General features: G+C 45.3%; 12 non-coding genes and 1 pseudogene across 12 annotated transcripts; all 13 read left to right on the top strand.

Annotated features, from left to right (window-relative positions):
* Positions 1-504: 504 nt before the first annotated feature.
* On the top strand, positions 505-695 carry LOC141241463 (U2 spliceosomal RNA). The gene has a single exon (XR_012306203.1). It is a non-coding gene; the product is annotated as a U2 spliceosomal RNA (small nuclear RNA).
* A 1,115-nt stretch (positions 696-1,810) lies between these two features.
* On the top strand, positions 1,811-2,001 carry LOC141241461 (U2 spliceosomal RNA). The gene has a single exon (XR_012306201.1). It is a non-coding gene; the product is annotated as a U2 spliceosomal RNA (small nuclear RNA).
* A 1,115-nt stretch (positions 2,002-3,116) lies between these two features.
* LOC141241460 (U2 spliceosomal RNA) lies at positions 3,117-3,307 on the top strand. The gene has a single exon (XR_012306200.1). It is a non-coding gene; the product is annotated as a U2 spliceosomal RNA (small nuclear RNA).
* Positions 3,308-4,422: 1,115 nt separating this feature from the next.
* Positions 4,423-4,613, top strand: LOC141241459 (U2 spliceosomal RNA). Its single transcript, XR_012306199.1, has one exon. It is a non-coding gene; the product is annotated as a U2 spliceosomal RNA (small nuclear RNA).
* Positions 4,614-5,728: 1,115 nt separating this feature from the next.
* Positions 5,729-5,919, top strand: LOC141241581 (U2 spliceosomal RNA). The gene has a single exon (XR_012306317.1). It is a non-coding gene; the product is annotated as a U2 spliceosomal RNA (small nuclear RNA).
* Positions 5,920-7,034: 1,115 nt separating this feature from the next.
* On the top strand, positions 7,035-7,225 carry LOC141241458 (U2 spliceosomal RNA). Its single transcript, XR_012306198.1, has one exon. It is a non-coding gene; the product is annotated as a U2 spliceosomal RNA (small nuclear RNA).
* A 1,115-nt stretch (positions 7,226-8,340) lies between these two features.
* Positions 8,341-8,531, top strand: LOC141241457 (U2 spliceosomal RNA). The gene has a single exon (XR_012306197.1). It is a non-coding gene; the product is annotated as a U2 spliceosomal RNA (small nuclear RNA).
* A 1,115-nt stretch (positions 8,532-9,646) lies between these two features.
* On the top strand, positions 9,647-9,837 carry LOC141241456 (U2 spliceosomal RNA). Its single transcript, XR_012306196.1, has one exon. It is a non-coding gene; the product is annotated as a U2 spliceosomal RNA (small nuclear RNA).
* A 1,115-nt stretch (positions 9,838-10,952) lies between these two features.
* On the top strand, positions 10,953-11,143 carry LOC141241455 (U2 spliceosomal RNA). The gene has a single exon (XR_012306195.1). It is a non-coding gene; the product is annotated as a U2 spliceosomal RNA (small nuclear RNA).
* Positions 11,144-12,258: 1,115 nt separating this feature from the next.
* Positions 12,259-12,449, top strand: LOC141241454 (U2 spliceosomal RNA). Its single transcript, XR_012306194.1, has one exon. It is a non-coding gene; the product is annotated as a U2 spliceosomal RNA (small nuclear RNA).
* Positions 12,450-13,564: 1,115 nt separating this feature from the next.
* On the top strand, positions 13,565-13,755 carry LOC141241453 (U2 spliceosomal RNA). Its single transcript, XR_012306193.1, has one exon. It is a non-coding gene; the product is annotated as a U2 spliceosomal RNA (small nuclear RNA).
* A 1,115-nt stretch (positions 13,756-14,870) lies between these two features.
* On the top strand, positions 14,871-15,061 carry LOC141241452 (U2 spliceosomal RNA). Its single transcript, XR_012306192.1, has one exon. It is a non-coding gene; the product is annotated as a U2 spliceosomal RNA (small nuclear RNA).
* A 1,112-nt stretch (positions 15,062-16,173) lies between these two features.
* Positions 16,174-16,265, top strand: LOC141241641 (U2 spliceosomal RNA; annotated as a pseudogene).
* The last annotated feature ends 461 nt before the right edge of the window (positions 16,266-16,726 follow it).

The following is a 16,726-nucleotide window of genomic DNA, read 5'->3' as shown; positions in this document are numbered from 1 at the left end:
GCGGTCTCTGTGAGCTTCTCAGCGACATTCAGCCAGCCAGGTATCCTGCCTGCAGTAGATGGAATGTGGCAATGGAACGCTGGCTGCGTGTGTCATAATAGGCTCTGAGCCTTTATATACCTGTGCACAGCAGCAGCCACCTTCAGTCTGCTGCTGGACAGCCAGCAGCAGCAGCAGCAGGAGAGGTATGTAATCAGGAGCCCTCCTGCTAAGGGTAGACAGCTGCTCGTTCCACCCCACCCCCCGCCTTAATTGGTTCTCCTCCCTTCCAACGGTGTTGAGGCGGGTGGGAACAGCAGGGGGTGAAGGTGCTGTGTTTAAAGAGGTGGAGTTATGCAGATCTAAAACGCGTGGATTGCAGCAGCAGCAAGCCGAAAAGTGCAGGCATGTAAGGGATCTAGAGGTTGACAACATGTCTTCTTAACGGGAGTCCAGGAGCTCATCTCCACAAATGGACTTTTCAGGATCCTTGGGTGGCTCCGTAGTTTGAAACCAATTCTGGTTATCGCTTCTCGGCCTTTTGGCTAAGATCAAGTGTAGTATCTGTTCTTATCAGTTTAATATCTGATACGTCCCCTATCTGGGGACCATATATTAAATGGATTTTTAGAACAGGGAGATGGAAAAAGAGCTTGCTCTGTCCACTCCACGCATTGACCTGGTATTGCAGTATCTCCAGGACCGGTGCACCCCTTCTTTAATGCAGTTTCTAAAATCAGAAAGAATTGAATTCAATGTTTTTTGTTCATTTTGCTTGTTTGTCGGATTTTGGGATGGACTCTTTGGCTTTGCTTTTCTTCTCCTCATTGGATTTTTCATGTTCAAAGTTGCAGAAGCCAGATTACAAGCTCATTTTGGTTCAACTTCAGCAACTGTGCATTGCATTGCCATGTAATGTGATGCAATGCTATCTTTCTAGCTCTCCCTTTTTACTTCCTTTTGGATAAACAGACATATTAGGCAAGCATTTTGGAGCTTTCACCTAAATAACTACAGGTGGTGAGATAAGCTGCACAATATAATTGACCTTTCAGTATATTGTTGCACACACACCATCTATTTAGCAAATGCCCTTGTTATCAACAGCAGCCTTTTAAACTCACCTGAGCTAACAGGTATGTGCGCTGGTTACTCTGCTGCGCTTAAAATTTCTTTTTTGGTTTGCTACAATGCCTTTTCTGAAACGTTGTCTCCTTCTGCTGGAACACTGACTTCTTTCATTTAATGCCTGCAGACTATAAAAGAGAACCCAACCCAAAAAGTTTGGTTGATTAGTCTGTGGCATTCTGTTAAACTGTTGCTTATGGCGGTCTCTGTGAGCTTCTCAGCGACATTCAGCCAGCCAGGTATCCTGCCTGCAGTAGATGGAATGTGGCAATGGAACGCTGGCTGCGCGTGTCATAATAGGCTCTGAGCCTTTATATACCTGTGCACAGCAGCAGCCACCTTCAGTCTGCTGCTGGACAGCCAGCAGCAGCAGCAGCAGGAGAGGTATGTAATCAGGAGCCCTCCTGCTAAGGGTAGACAGCTGCTCGTTCCACCCCACCCCCCGCCTTAATTGGTTCTCCTCCCTTCCAACGGTGTTGAGGCGGGTGGGAACAGCAGGGGGTGAAGGTGCTGTGTTTAAAGAGGTGGAGTTATGCAGATCTAAAACGCGTGGATTGCAGCAGCAGCAAGCCGAAAAGTGCAGGCATGTAAGGGATCTAGAGGTTGACAACATGTCTTCTTAACGGGAGTCCAGGAGCTCATCTCCACAAATGGACTTTTCAGGATCCTTGGGTGGCTCCGTAGTTTGAAACCAATTCTGGTTATCGCTTCTCGGCCTTTTGGCTAAGATCAAGTGTAGTATCTGTTCTTATCAGTTTAATATCTGATACGTCCCCTATCTGGGGACCATATATTAAATGGATTTTTAGAACAGGGAGATGGAAAAAGAGCTTGCTCTGTCCACTCCACGCATTGACCTGGTATTGCAGTATCTCCAGGACCGGTGCACCCCTTCTTTAATGCAGTTTCTAAAATCAGAAAGAATTGAATTCAATGTTTTTTGTTCATTTTGCTTGTTTGTCGGATTTTGGGATGGACTCTTTGGCTTTGCTTTTCTTCTCCTCATTGGATTTTTCATGTTCAAAGTTGCAGAAGCCAGATTACAAGCTCATTTTGGTTCAACTTCAGCAACTGTGCATTGCATTGCCATGTAATGTGATGCAATGCTATCTTTCTAGCTCTCCCTTTTTACTTCCTTTTGGATAAACAGACTTATTAGGCAAGCATTTTGGAGCTTTCACCTAAATAACTACAGGTGGTGAGATAAGCTGCACAATATAATTGACCTTTCAGTATATTGTTGCACACACACCATCTATTTAGCAAATGCCCTTGTTATCAACAGCAGCCTTTTAAACTCACCTGAGCTAACAGGTATGTGCGCTGGTTACTCTGCTGCGCTTAAAATTTCTTTTTTGGTTTGCTACAATGCCTTTTCTGAAACGTTGTCTCCTTCTGCTGGAACACTGACTTCTTTCATTTAATGCCTGCAGACTATAAAAGAGAACCCAACCCAAAAAGTTTGGTTGATTAGTCTGTGGCATTCTGTTAAACTGTTGCTTATGGCGGTCTCTGTGAGCTTCTCAGCGACATTCAGCCAGCCAGGTATCCTGCCTGCAGTAGATGGAATGTGGCAATGGAACGCTGGCTGCGCGTGTAATAATAGGCTCTGAGCCTTTATATACCTGTGCACAGCAACAGCCACCTTCAGTCTGCTGCTGGACAGCCAGCAGCAGCAGCAGCAGGAGAGGTATGTAATCAGGAGCCCTCCTGCTAAGGGTAGACAGCTGCTCGTTCCACCCCACCCCCCGCCTTAATTGGTTCTCCTCCCTTCCAACGGTGTTGAGGCGGGTGGGAACAGCAGGGGGTGAAGGTGCTGTGTTTAAAGAGGTGGAGTTATGCAGATCTAAAACGCGTGGATTGCAGCAGCAGCAAGCCGAAAAGTGCAGGCATGTAAGGGATCTAGAGGTTGACAACATGTCTTCTTAACGGGAGTCCAGGAGCTCATCTCCACAAATGGACTTTTCAGGATCCTTGGGTGGCTCCGTAGTTTGAAACCAATTCTGGTTATCGCTTCTCGGCCTTTTGGCTAAGATCAAGTGTAGTATCTGTTCTTATCAGTTTAATATCTGATACGTCCCCTATCTGGGGACCATATATTAAATGGATTTTTAGAACAGGGAGATGGAAAAAGAGCTTGCTCTGTCCACTCCACGCATTGACCTGGTATTGCAGTATCTCCAGGACCGGTGCACCCCTTCTTTAATGCAGTTTCTAAAATCAGAAAGAATTGAATTCAATGTTTTTTGTTCATTTTGCTTGTTTGTCGGATTTTGGGATGGACTCTTTGGCTTTGCTTTTCTTCTCCTCATTGGATTTTTCATGTTCAAAGTTGCAGAAGCCAGATTACAAGCTCATTTTGGTTCAACTTCAGCAACTGTGCATTGCATTGCCATGTAATGTGATGCAATGCTATCTTTCTAGCTCTCCCTTTTTACTTCCTTTTGGATAAACAGACATATTAGGCAAGCATTTTGGAGCTTTCACCTAAATAACTACAGGTGGTGAGATAAGCTGCACAATATAATTGACCTTTCAGTATATTGTTGCACACACACCATCTATTTAGCAAATGCCCTTGTTATCAACAGCAGCCTTTTAAACTCACCTGAGCTAACAGGTATGTGCGCTGGTTACTCTGCTGCGCTTAAAATTTCTTTTTTGGTTTGCTACAATGCCTTTTCTGAAACGTTGTCTCCTTCTGCTGGAACACTGACTTCTTTCATTTAATGCCTGCAGACTATAAAAGAGAACCCAACCCAAAAAGTTTGGTTGATTAGTCTGTGGCATTCTGTTAAACTGTTGCTTATGGCGGTCTCTGTGAGCTTCTCAGCGACATTCAGCCAGCCAGGTATCCTGCCTGCAGTAGATGGAATGTGGCAATGGAACGCTGGCTGCGCGTGTCATAATAGGCTCTGAGCCTTTATATACCTGTGCACAGCAGCAGCCACCTTCAGTCTGCTGCTGGACAGCCAGCAGCAGCAGCAGCAGGAGAGGTATGTAATCAGGAGCCCTCCTGCTAAGGGTAGACAGCTGCTCGTTCCACCCCACCCCCCGCCTTAATTGGTTCTCCTCCCTTCCAACGGTGTTGAGGCGGGTGGGAACAGCAGGGGGTGAAGGTGCTGTGTTTAAAGAGGTGGAGTTATGCAGATCTAAAACGCGTGGATTGCAGCAGCAGCAAGCCGAAAAGTGCAGGCATGTAAGGGATCTAGAGGTTGACAACATGTCTTCTTAACGGGAGTCCAGGAGCTCATCTCCACAAATGGACTTTTCAGGATCCTTGGGTGGCTCCGTAGTTTGAAACCAATTCTGGTTATCGCTTCTCGGCCTTTTGGCTAAGATCAAGTGTAGTATCTGTTCTTATCAGTTTAATATCTGATACGTCCCCTATCTGGGGACCATATATTAAATGGATTTTTAGAACAGGGAGATGGAAAAAGAGCTTGCTCTGTCCACTCCACGCATTGACCTGGTATTGCAGTATCTCCAGGACCGGTGCACCCCTTCTTTAATGCAGTTTCTAAAATCAGAAAGAATTGAATTCAATGTTTTTTGTTCATTTTGCTTGTTTGTCGGATTTTGGGATGGACTCTTTGGCTTTGCTTTTCTTCTCCTCATTGGATTTTTCATGTTCAAAGTTGCAGAAGCCAGATTACAAGCTCATTTTGGTTCAACTTCAGCAACTGTGCATTGCATTGCCATGTAATGTGATGCAATGCTATCTTTCTAGCTCTCCCTTTTTACTTCCTTTTGGATAAACAGACATATTAGGCAAGCATTTTGGAGCTTTCACCTAAATAACTACAGGTGGTGAGATAAGCTGCACAATATAATTGACCTTTCAGTATATTGTTGCACACACACCATCTATTTAGCAAATGCCCTTGTTATCAACAACAGCCTTTTAAACTCACCTGAGCTAACAGGTATGTGCGCTGGTTACTCTGCTGCGCTTAAAATTTCTTTTTTGGTTTGCTACAATGCCTTTTCTGAAACGTTGTCTCCTTCTGCTGGAACACTGACTTCTTTCATTTAATGCCTGCAGACTATAAAAGAGAACCCAACCCAAAAAGTTTGGTTGATTAGTCTGTGGCATTCTGTTAAACTGTTGCTTATGGCGGTCTCTGTGAGCTTCTCAGCGACATTCAGCCAGCCAGGTATCCTGCCTGCAGTAGATGGAATGTGGCAATGGAACGCTGGCTGCGCGTGTCATAATAGGCTCTGAGCCTTTATATACCTGTGCACAGCAGCAGCCACCTTCAGTCTGCTGCTGGACAGCCAGCAGCAGCAGCAGCAGGAGAGGTAGGTAATCAGGAGCCCTCCTGCTAAGGGTAGACAGCTGCTCGTTCCACCCCACCCCCCGCCTTAATTGGTTCTCCTCCCTTCCAACGGTGTTGAGGCGGGTGGGAACAGCAGGGGGTGAAGGTGCTGTGTTTAAAGAGGTGGAGTTATGCAGATCTAAAACGCGTGGATTGCAGCAGCAGCAAGCCGAAAAGTGCAGGCATGTAAGGGATCTAGAGGTTGACAACATGTCTTCTTAACGGGAGTCCAGGAGCTCATCTCCACAAATGGACTTTTCAGGATCCTTGGGTGGCTCCGTAGTTTGAAACCAATTCTGGTTATCGCTTCTCGGCCTTTTGGCTAAGATCAAGTGTAGTATCTGTTCTTATCAGTTTAATATCTGATACGTCCCCTATCTGGGGACCATATATTAAATGGATTTTTAGAACAGGGAGATGGAAAAAGAGCTTGCTCTGTCCACTCCACTCATTGACCTGGCATTGCAGTATCTCCAGGACCGGTGCACCCCTTCTTTAATGCAGTTTCTAAAATCAGAAAGAATTGAATTCAATGTTTTTTGTTCATTTTGCTTGTTTGTCGGATTTTGGGATGGACTCTTTGGCTTTGCTTTTCTTCTCCTCATTGGATTTTTCATGTTCAAAGTTGCAGAAGCCAGATTACAAGCTCATTTTGGTTCAACTTCAGCAACTGTGCATTGCATTGCCATGTAATGTGATGCAATGCTATCTTTCTAGCTCTCCCTTTTTACTTCCTTTTGGATAAACAGACATATTAGGCAAGCATTTTGGAGCTTTCACCTAAATAACTACAGGTGGTGAGATAAGCTGCACAATATAATTGACCTTTCAGTATATTGTTGCACACACACCATCTATTTAGCAAATGCCCTTGTTATCAACAGCAGCCTTTTAAACTCACCTGAGCTAACAGGTATGTGCGCTGGTTACTCTGCTGCGCTTAAAATTTCTTTTTTGGTTTGCTACAATGCCTTTTCTGAAACGTTGTCTCCTTCTGCTGGAACACTGACTTCTTTCATTTAATGCCTGCAGACTATAAAAGAGAACCCAACCCAAAAAGTTTGGTTGATTAGTCTGTGGCATTCTGTTAAACTGTTGCTTATGGCGGTCTCTGTGAGCTTCTCAGCGACATTCAGCCAGCCAGGTATCCTGCCTGCAGTAGATGGAATGTGGCAATGGAACGCTGGCTGCGCGTGTCATAATAGGCTCTGAGCCTTTATATACCTGTGCACAGCAGCAGCCACCTTCAGTCTGCTGCTGGACAGCCAGCAGCAGCAGCAGCAGGAGAGGTATGTAATCAGGAGCCCTCCTGCTAAGGGTAGACAGCTGCTCGTTCCACCCCACCCCCCGCCTTAATTGGTTCTCCTCCCTTCCAACGGTGTTGAGGCGGGTGGGAACAGCAGGGGGTGAAGGTGCTGTGTTTAAAGAGGTGGAGTTATGCAGATCTAAAACGCGTGGATTGCAGCAGCAGCAAGCCGAAAAGTGCAGGCATGTAAGGGATCTAGAGGTTGACAACATGTCTTCTTAACGGGAGTCCAGGAGCTCATCTCCACAAATGGACTTTTCAGGATCCTTGGGTGGCTCCGTAGTTTGAAACCAATTCTGGTTATCGCTTCTCGGCCTTTTGGCTAAGATCAAGTGTAGTATCTGTTCTTATCAGTTTAATATCTGATACGTCCCCTATCTGGGGACCATATATTAAATGGATTTTTAGAACAGGGAGATGGAAAAAGAGCTTGCTCTGTCCACTCCACGCATTGACCTGGTATTGCAGTATCTCCAGGACCGGTGCACCCCTTCTTTAATGCAGTTTCTAAAATCAGAAAGAATTGAATTCAATGTTTTTTGTTCATTTTGCTTGTTTGTCGGATTTTGGGATGGACTCTTTGGCTTTGCTTTTCTTCTCCTCATTGGATTTTTCATGTTCAAAGTTGCAGAAGCCAGATTACAAGCTCATTTTGGTTCAACTTCAGCAACTGTGCATTGCATTGCCATGTAATGTGATGCAATGCTATCTTTCTAGCTCTCCCTTTTTACTTCCTTTTGGATAAACAGACATATTAGGCAAGCATTTTGGAGCTTTCACCTAAATAACTACAGGTGGTGAGATAAGCTGCACAATATAATTGACCTTTCAGTATATTGTTGCACACACACCATCTATTTAGCAAATGCCCTTGTTATCAACAACAGCCTTTTAAACTCACCTGAGCTAACAGGTATGTGCGCTGGTTACTCTGCTGCGCTTAAAATTTCTTTTTTGGTTTGCTACAATGCCTTTTCTGAAACGTTGTCTCCTTCTGCTGGAACACTGACTTCTTTCATTTAATGCCTGCAGACTATAAAAGAGAACCCAACCCAAAAAGTTTGGTTGATTAGTCTGTGGCATTCTTTTAAACTGTTGCTTATGGCGGTCTCTGTGAGCTTCTCAGCGACATTCAGCCAGCCAGGTATCCTGCCTGCAGTAGATGGAATGTGGCAATGGAACGCTGGCTGCGCGTGTCATAATAGGCTCTGAGCCTTTATATACCTGTGCACAGCAGCAGCCACCTTCAGTCTGCTGCTGGACAGCCAGCAGCAGCAGCAGCAGGAGAGGTATGTAATCAGGAGCCCTCCTGCTAAGGGTAGACAGCTGCTCGTTCCACCCCACCCCCCGCCTTAATTGGTTCTCCTCCCTTCCAACGGTGTTGAGGCGGGTGGGAACAGCAGGGGGTGAAGGTGCTGTGTTTAAAGAGGTGGAGTTATGCAGATCTAAAACGCGTGGATTGCAGCAGCAGCAAGCCGAAAAGTGCAGGCATGTAAGGGATCTAGAGGTTGACAACATGTCTTCTTAACGGGAGTCCAGGAGCTCATCTCCACAAATGGACTTTTCAGGATCCTTGGGTGGCTCCGTAGTTTGAAACCAATTCTGGTTATCGCTTCTCGGCCTTTTGGCTAAGATCAAGTGTAGTATCTGTTCTTATCAGTTTAATATCTGATACGTCCCCTATCTGGGGACCATATATTAAATGGATTTTTAGAACAGGGAGATGGAAAAAGAGCTTGCTCTGTCCACTCCACGCATTGACCTGGTATTGCAGTATCTCCAGGACCGGTGCACCCCTTCTTTAATGCAGTTTCTAAAATCGGAAAGAATTGAATTCAATGTTTTTTGTTCATTTTGCTTGTTTGTCGGATTTTGGGATGGACTCTTTGGCTTTGCTTTTCTTCTCCTCATTGGATTTTTCATGTTCAAAGTTGCAGAAGCCAGATTACAAGCTCATTTTGGTTCAACTTCAGCAACTGTGCATTGCATTGCCATGTAATGTGATGCAATGCTATCTTTCTAGCTCTCCCTTTTTACTTCCTTTTGGATAAACAGACATATTAGGCAAGCATTTTGGAGCTTTCACCTAAATAACTACAGGTGGTGAGATAAGCTGCACAATATAATTGACCTTTCAGTATATTGTTGCACACACACCATCTATTTAGCAAATGCCCTTGTTATCAACAGCAGCCTTTTAAACTCACCTGAGCTAACAGGTATGTGCGCTGGTTACTCTGCTGCGCTTAAAATTTCTTTTTTGGTTTGCTACAATGCCTTTTCTGAAACGTTGTCTCCTTCTGCTGGAACACTGACTTCTTTCATTTAATGCCTGCAGACTATAAAAGAGAACCCAACCCAAAAAGTTTGGTTGATTAGTCTGTGGCATTCTGTTAAACTGTTGCTTATGGCGGTCTCTGTGAGCTTCTCAGCGACATTCAGCCAGCCAGGTATCCTGCCTGCAGTAGATGGAATGTGGCAATGGAACGCTGGCTGCGCGTGTCATAATAGGCTCTGAGCCTTTATATACCTGTGCACAGCAGCAGCCACCTTCAGTATGCTGCTGGACAGCCAGCAGCAGCAGCAGCAGGAGAGGTATGTAATCAGGAGCCCTCCTGCTAAGGGTAGACAGCTGCTCGTTCCACCCCACCCCCCGCCTTAATTGGTTCTCCTCCCTTCCAACGGTGTTGAGGCGGGTGGGAACAGCAGGGGGTGAAGGTGCTGTGTTTAAAGAGGTGGAGTTATGCAGATCTAAAACGCGTGGATTGCAGCAGCAGCAAGCCGAAAAGTGCAGGCATGTAAGGGATCTAGAGGTTGACAACATGTCTTCTTAACGGGAGTCCAGGAGCTCATCTCCACAAATGGACTTTTCAGGATCCTTGGGTGGCTCCGTAGTTTGAAACCAATTCTGGTTATCGCTTCTCGGCCTTTTGGCTAAGATCAAGTGTAGTATCTGTTCTTATCAGTTTAATATCTGATACGTCCCCTATCTGGGGACCATATATTAAATGGATTTTTAGAACAGGGAGATGGAAAAAGAGCTTGCTCTGTCCACTCCACGCATTGACCTGGTATTGCAGTATCTCCAGGACCGGTGCACCCCTTCTTTAATGCAGTTTCTAAAATCAGAAAGAATTGAATTCAATGTTTTTTGTTCATTTTGCTTGTTTGTCGGATTTTGGGATGGACTCTTTGGCTTTGCTTTTCTTCTCCTCATTGGATTTTTCATGTTCAAAGTTGCAGAAGCCAGATTACAAGCTCATTTTGGTTCAACTTCAGCAACTGTGCATTGCATTGCCATGTAATGTGATGCAATGCTATCTTTCTAGCTCTCCCTTTTTACTTCCTTTTGGATAAACAGACATATTAGGCAAGCATTTTGGAGCTTTCACCTAAATAACTACAGGTGGTGAGATAAGCTGCACAATATAATTGACCTTTCAGTATATTGTTGCACACACACCATCTATTTAGCAAATGCCCTTGTTATCAACAGCAGCCTTTTAAACTCACCTGAGCTAACAGGTATGTGCGCTGGTTACTCTGCTGCGCTTAAAATTTCTTTTTTGGTTTGCTACAATGCCTTTTCTGAAACGTTGTCTCCTTCTGCTGGAACACTGACTTCTTTCATTTAATGCCTGCAGACTATAAAAGAGAACCCAACCCAAAAAGTTTGGTTGATTAGTCTGTGGCATTCTGTTAAACTGTTGCTTATGGCGGTCTCTGTGAGCTTCTCAGCGACATTCAGCCAGCCAGGTATCCTGCCTGCAGTAGATGGAATGTGGCAATGGAACGCTGGCTGCGTGTGTCATAATAGGCTCTGAGCCTTTATATACCTGTGCACAGCAGCAGCCACCTTCAGTCTGCTGCTGGACAGCCAGCAGCAGCAGCAGCAGGAGAGGTATGTAATCAGGAGCCCTCCTGCTAAGGGTAGACAGCTGCTCGTTCCACCCCACCCCCCGCCTTAATTGGTTCTCCTCCCTTCCAACGGTGTTGAGGCGGGTGGGAACAGCAGGGGGTGAAGGTGCTGTGTTTAAAGAGGTGGAGTTATGCAGATCTAAAACGCGTGGATTGCAGCAGCAGCAAGCCGAAAAGTGCAGGCATGTAAGGGATCTAGAGGTTGACAACATGTCTTCTTAACGGGAGTCCAGGAGCTCATCTCCACAAATGGACTTTTCAGGATCCTTGGGTGGCTCCGTAGTTTGAAACCAATTCTGGTTATCGCTTCTCGGCCTTTTGGCTAAGATCAAGTGTAGTATCTGTTCTTATCAGTTTAATATCTGATACGTCCCCTATCTGGGGACCATATATTAAATGGATTTTTAGAACAGGGAGATGGAAAAAGAGCTTGCTCTGTCCACTCCACGCATTGACCTGGTATTGCAGTATCTCCAGGACCGGTGCACCCCTTCTTTAATGCAGTTTCTAAAATCAGAAAGAATTGAATTCAATGTTTTTTGTTCATTTTGCTTGTTTGTCGGATTTTGGGATGGACTCTTTGGCTTTGCTTTTCTTCTCCTCATTGGATTTTTCATGTTCAAAGTTGCAGAAGCCAGATTACAAGCTCATTTTGGTTCAACTTCAGCAACTGTGCATTGCATTGCCATGTAATGTGATGCAATGCTATCTTTCTAGCTCTCCCTTTTTACTTCCTTTTGGATAAACAGACATATTAGGCAAGCATTTTGGAGCTTTCACCTAAATAACTACAGGTGGTGAGATAAGCTGCACAATATAATTGACCTTTCAGTATATTGTTGCACACACACCATCTATTTAGCAAATGCCCTTGTTATCAACAGCAGCCTTTTAAACTCACCTGAGCTAACAGGTATGTGCGCTGGTTACTCTGCTGCGCTTAAAATTTCTTTTTTGGTTTGCTACAATGCCTTTTCTGAAACGTTGTCTCCTTCTGCTGGAACACTGACTTCTTTCATTTAATGCCTGCAGACTATAAAAGAGAACCCAACCCAAAAAGTTTGGTTGATTAGTCTGTGGCATTCTGTTAAACTGTTGCTTATGGCGGTCTCTGTGAGCTTCTCAGCGACATTCAGCCAGCCAGGTATCCTGCCTGCAGTAGATGGAATGTGGCAATGGAACGCTGGCTGCGCGTGTCATAATAGGCTCTGAGCCTTTATATACCTGTGCACAGCAGCAGCCACCTTCAGTCTGCTGCTGGACAGCCAGCAGCAGCAGCAGCAGGAGAGGTATGTAATCAGGAGCCCTCCTGCTAAGGGTAGACAGCTGCTCGTTCCACCCCACCCCCCGCCTTAATTGGTTCTCCTCCCTTCCAACGGTGTTGAGGCGGGTGGGAACAGCAGGGGGTGAAGGTGCTGTGTTTAAAGAGGTGGAGTTATGCAGATCTAAAACGCGTGGATTGCAGCAGCAGCAAGCCGAAAAGTGCAGGCATGTAAGGGATCTAGAGGTTGACAACATGTCTTCTTAACGGGAGTCCAGGAGCTCATCTCCACAAATGGACTTTTCAGGATCCTTGGGTGGCTCCGTAGTTTGAAACCAATTCTGGTTATCGCTTCTCGGCCTTTTGGCTAAGATCAAGTGTAGTATCTGTTCTTATCAGTTTAATATCTGATACGTCCCCTATCTGGGGACCATATATTAAATGGATTTTTAGAACAGGGAGATGGAAAAAGAGCTTGCTCTGTCCACTCCACGCATTGACCTGGTATTGCAGTATCTCCAGGACCGGTGCACCCCTTCTTTAATGCAGTTTCTAAAATCAGAAAGAATTGAATTCAATGTTTTTTGTTCATTTTGCTTGTTTGTCGGATTTTGGGATGGACTCTTTGGCTTTGCTTTTCTTCTCCTCATTGGATTTTTCATGTTCAAAGTTGCAGAAGCCAGATTACAAGCTCATTTTGGTTCAACTTCAGCAACTGTGCATTGCATTGCCATGTAATGTGATGCAATGCTATCTTTCTAGCTCTCCCTTTTTACTTCCTTTTGGATAAACAGACATATTAGGCAAGCATTTTGGAGCTTTCACCTAAATAACTACAGGTGGTGAGATAAGCTGCACAATATAATTGACCTTTCAGTATATTGTTGCACACACACCATCTATTTAGCAAATGCCCTTGTTATCAACAGCAGCCTTTTAAACTCACCTGAGCTAACAGGTATGTGCGCTGGTTACTCTGCTGCGCTTAAAATTTCTTTTTTGGTTTGCTACAATGCCTTTTCTGAAACGTTGTCTCCTTCTGCTGGAACACTGACTTCTTTCATTTAATGCCTGCAGACTATAAAAGAGAACCCAACCCAAAAAGTTTGGTTGATTAGTCTGTGGCATTCTGTTAAACTGTTGCTTATGGCGGTCTCTGTGAGCTTCTCAGCGACATTCAGCCAGCCAGGTATCCTGCCTGCAGTAGATGGAATGTGGCAATGGAACGCTGGCTGCGCGTGTAATAATAGGCTCTGAGCCTTTATATACCTGTGCACAGCAACAGCCACCTTCAGTCTGCTGCTGGACAGCCAGCAGCAGCAGCAGCAGGAGAGGTATGTAATCAGGAGCCCTCCTGCTAAGGGTAGACAGCTGCTCGTTCCACCCCACCCCCCGCCTTAATTGGTTCTCCTCCCTTCCAACGGTGTTGAGGCGGGTGGGAACAGCAGGGGGTGAAGGTGCTGTGTTTAAAGAGGTGGAGTTATGCAGATCTAAAACGCGTGGATTGCAGCAGCAGCAAGCCGAAAAGTGCAGGCATGTAAGGGATCTAGAGGTTGACAACATGTCTTCTTAACGGGAGTCCAGGAGCTCATCTCCACAAATGGACTTTTCAGGATCCTTGGGTGGCTCCGTAGTTTGAAACCAATTCTGGTTATCGCTTCTCGGCCTTTTGGCTAAGATCAAGTGTAGTATCTGTTCTTATCAGTTTAATATCTGATACGTCCCCTATCTGGGGACCATATATTAAATGGATTTTTAGAACAGGGAGATGGAAAAAGAGCTTGCTCTGTCCACTCCACGCATTGACCTGGTATTGCAGTATCTCCAGGACCGGTGCACCCCTTCTTTAATGCAGTTTCTAAAATCAGAAAGAATTGAATTCAATGTTTTTTGTTCATTTTGCTTGTTTGTCGGATTTTGGGATGGACTCTTTGGCTTTGCTTTTCTTCTCCTCATTGGATTTTTCATGTTCAAAGTTGCAGAAGCCAGATTACAAGCTCATTTTGGTTCAACTTCAGCAACTGTGCATTGCATTGCCATGTAATGTGATGCAATGCTATCTTTCTAGCTCTCCCTTTTTACTTCCTTTTGGATAAACAGACATATTAGGCAAGCATTTTGGAGCTTTCACCTAAATAACTACAGGTGGTGAGATAAGCTGCACAATATAATTGACCTTTCAGTATATTGTTGCACACACACCATCTATTTAGCAAATGCCCTTGTTATCAACAGCAGCCTTTTAAACTCACCTGAGCTAACAGGTATGTGCGCTGGTTACTCTGCTGCGCTTAAAATTTCTTTTTTGGTTTGCTACAATGCCTTTTCTGAAACGTTGTCTCCTTCTGCTGGAACACTGACTTCTTTCATTTAATGCCTGCAGACTATAAAAGAGAACCCAACCCAAAAAGTTTGGTTGATTAGTCTGTGGCATTCTGTTAAACTGTTGCTTATGGCGGTCTCTGTGAGCTTCTCAGCGACATTCAGCCAGCCAGGTATCCTGCCTGCAGTAGATGGAATGTGGCAATGGAACGCTGGCTGCGCGTGTCATAATAGGCTCTGAGCCTTTATATACCTGTGCACAGCAGCAGCCACCTTCAGTCTGCTGCTGGACAGCCAGCAGCAGCAGCAGCAGGAGAGGTATGTAATCAGGAGCCCTCCTGCTAAGGGTAGACAGCTGCTCGTTCCACCCCACCCCCCGCCTTAATTGGTTCTCCTCCCTTCCAACGGTGTTGAGGCGGGTGGGAACAGCAGGGGGTGAAGGTGCTGTGTTTAAAGAGGTGGAGTTATGCAGATCTAAAACGCGTGGATTGCAGCAGCAGCAAGCCGAAAAGTGCAGGCATGTAAGGGATCTAGAGGTTGACAACATGTCTTCTTAACGGGAGTCCAGGAGCTCATCTCCACAAATGGACTTTTCAGGATCCTTGGGTGGCTCCGTAGTTTGAAACCAATTCTGGTTATCGCTTCTCGGCCTTTTGGCTAAGATCAAGTGTAGTATCTGTTCTTATCAGTTTAATATCTGATACGTCCCCTATCTGGGGACCATATATTAAATGGATTTTTAGAACAGGGAGATGGAAAAAGAGCTTGCTCTGTCCACTCCACGCATTGACCTGGTATTGCAGTATCTCCAGGACCGGTGCACCCCTTCTTTAATGCAGTTTCTAAAATCAGAAAGAATTGAATTCAATGTTTTTTGTTCATTTTGCTTGTTTGTCGGATTTTGGGATGGACTCTTTGGCTTTGCTTTTCTTCTCCTCATTGGATTTTTCATGTTCAAAGTTGCAGAAGCCAGATTACAAGCTCATTTTGGTTCAACTTCAGCAACTGTGCATTGCATTGCCATGTAATGTGATGCAATGCTATCTTTCTAGCTCTCCCTTTTTACTTCCTTTTGGATAAACAGACATATTAGGCAAGCATTTTGGAGCTTTCACCTAAATAACTACAGGTGGTGAGATAAGCTGCACAATATAATTGACCTTTCAGTATATTGTTGCACACACACCATCTATTTAGCAAATGCCCTTGTTATCAACAGCAGCCTTTTAAACTCACCTGAGCTAACAGGTATGTGCGCTGGTTACTCTGCTGCACTTAAAATTTCTTTTTTGGTTTGCTACAATGCCTTTTCTGAAACGTTGTCTCCTTCTGCTGGAACACTGACTTCTTTCATTTAATGCCTGCAGACTATAAAAGAGAACCCAACCCAAAAAGTTTGGTTGATTAGTCTGTGGCATTCTGTTAAACTGTTGCTTATGGCGGTCTCTGTGAGCTTCTCAGCGACATTCAGCCAGCCAGGTATCCTGCCTGCAGTAGATGGAATGTGGCAATGGAACGCTGGCTGCGCGTGTCATAATAGGCTCTGAGCCTTTATATACCTGTGCACAGCAGCAGCCACCTTCAGTCTGCTGCTGGACAGCCAGCAGCAGCAGCAGGAGAGGTATGTAATCAGGAGCCCTCCTGCTAAGGGTAGACAGCTGCTCGTTCCACCCCACCCCCCGCCTTAATTGGTTCTCCTCCCTTCCAACGGTGTTGAGGCGGGTGGGAACAGCAGGGGGTGAAGGTGCTGTGTTTAAAGAGGTGGAGTTATGCAGATCTAAAACGCGTGGATTGCAGCAGCAGCAAGCCGAAAAGTGCAGGCATGTAAGGGATCTAGAGGTTGACAACATGTCTTCTTAACGGGAGTCCAGGAGCTCATCTCCACAAATGGACTTTTCAGGATCCTTGGGTGGCTCCGTAGTTTGAAACCAATTCTGGTTATCGCTTCTCGGCCTTTTGGCTAAGATCAAGTGTAGTATCTTTTGAAAAGGCGGTTTTGGATGTTGGCCGCCCTAGTAGATTGATACATTATGCACACTGGGGTTTAGGCGCTTGTTAGTACGCCAGGTGGCTAATATAGTCATCTGGTGGAAAGCATGGCCCCCTAGGATCGACGCCATTGGGCCGGGGAAGATCGAAAGCCCGAAGTGTGAAGTGCCCCAGGAGTGGTGACCCTGGGGTGCCTTAACTCACTGGGATTGGGAACCCCACTTGAGTTTATGGCACATTTGCACAAGCACTTCAAATTTTCTTTCTTCGCACACACCCTTATTCCGGGCCTTCTGGCCTTAGGATGGGGAATTTTTCAATTCCCGGTCGAAGGTCCGGGCAGTATTATACTGTGAAACCTTCACTATTTATTTAATTTCTTTGTCACTGTGTGTCCACTTATTCACGTGTGTCACGTCCTACTAGGATTTTGTCGGGATGCGGTTCCCTTACGGGTTCCTCTCTTGGCAGGTCTAGGGGGGGAGTGTGTGGCCATCAGGTTCC

The sequence above is a fragment of the Phyllobates terribilis genome, unplaced genomic scaffold (genome assembly GCF_046119375.1).
Source record: "Phyllobates terribilis strain yellow unplaced genomic scaffold, ASM4611937v1 Scaffold_1017__1_contigs__length_469563, whole genome shotgun sequence".
NCBI classification, from domain to species: Eukaryota; Metazoa; Chordata; class Amphibia; order Anura; family Dendrobatidae; genus Phyllobates; species Phyllobates terribilis.
The sequence above is the reverse complement of the archived record's forward strand: the minus strand, read 5'-3'. Positions and strand labels throughout refer to the sequence as shown.